Here is a 1,555-nt window from a genome sequence, read left to right on the forward strand (position 1 = left end):
CACACACACACACATCGCACGCACACACAGACACACACATCTCACACAAAAACGCACACAAATCTAACACAAGCACGCACACAACACACCACACATCTCACACAAAAACGCAATCACACACACACACATCATGCACACACACACACACACCTCTCACACAGCGTCTGTCCGCCGCTGCCCGGCCGCTCCGTTAGGGTCAATCTTGACGGCTGCCCGGCAACCAATAGTGTCTACTCTTGCCATGGCAACGGTCTGTACTGGTATACACGGGCCAGACACGGGCCAGAGACAGCCCTTTACAGCCCTTTACAGGTAACTGACACACACACACTGACACACACACACACAACACACACAACACACACACACACACACACACACACACACACACACACACACACACACACACACACACACACACACACAACACACAACACACACACACACACACTACATCCCACAACTCACACACACCCTAACCCAGACAGTCCAGTGACCCCATGGAGACAGACAGAGCAGAGGTCACAGTCATATCCATAGCATACAGTATGTTCTCACTATCAGCATTATTCTAGAAGTGGACAGAGACTCAGCAAGCAGCTTGTCTAATGTGCTTACTGGCTCTGTGTAAATATATAGTTGCGGTCAAATATATTGGCACCCTTCCACTTTGCAGTGGAGTGTTCTGTTTTCTCTTTTCAAAACTGTTTGAATGGTTATTTTTACCTGCAGGCAACTTGAAACTTAACACAGGTGAGATATATTACACAGTAAASGAGAATCACTTGTCTCCAACCAAATTAGCTTGAATTCTGAGTAATTTAGTCAAGGCAATTTTTGGGTGTGGAAAATGTCCATTCCAAAAACACACGTGAACACCAAATGTTTTTTTCAATTTCAACTTATTTTAGAAGAAATAGGGACTCGTGCAAGGGTGCCAATATATTTGACCGCAACTGTAGACAGATCATTTTCTATAGGCCTACCTATCCCTGTCTCTCTGTCTGTTTGCCTTTGTCCATCTCTGTCTGTCTGTCTGTCTGTCCGTGTGTCTGTCTGTGTTTCTGCTGTCCTGCCTTTGTCCGCTGGAACAGAATATAGCAGCACAGCGGAGATTCAGCTGTTCTCATACGCACACATTTACTGTGTTTCTGCCTGCTGTTGCATAGCCTCACTGTCTGTTCTTAGGTCACCTGTTTCTGTGTGTAACCTTGAAAATAGACATGCAAATATGTGCTGTGTGTTTGTGTGTGTGTGCGTGTGTGTGTGCGTGTGTGACCCCGTGTAGAGTACCTGTACAGGGTGGTGGCGTCTGGAGCGGGCGGATGGATAACAGGACCCTGGGAACGCGGGCTCAGCTGAGAAACGGGTAACAACACTCGTGGAGGATCTCTTTTTTTCATTTCTGTTAGGATGTGTGGAGCTAAGAAATCAGAGAGAGACAGAGAGAGAGATAGACAGAAAGATAGACAGAGAGAAAGATAGACAGAGAGAAAGAGAGAGAGACAAAGTTAAAGAGAGATAGAGGGAGACAGAGAGAGAAATAATACAATCA

The sequence above is a fragment of the Salvelinus sp. IW2-2015 genome, unplaced genomic scaffold (assembly GCF_002910315.2).
Source record: "Salvelinus sp. IW2-2015 unplaced genomic scaffold, ASM291031v2 Un_scaffold997, whole genome shotgun sequence".
NCBI lineage: Eukaryota > Metazoa > Chordata > Actinopteri > Salmoniformes > Salmonidae > Salvelinus > Salvelinus sp. IW2-2015.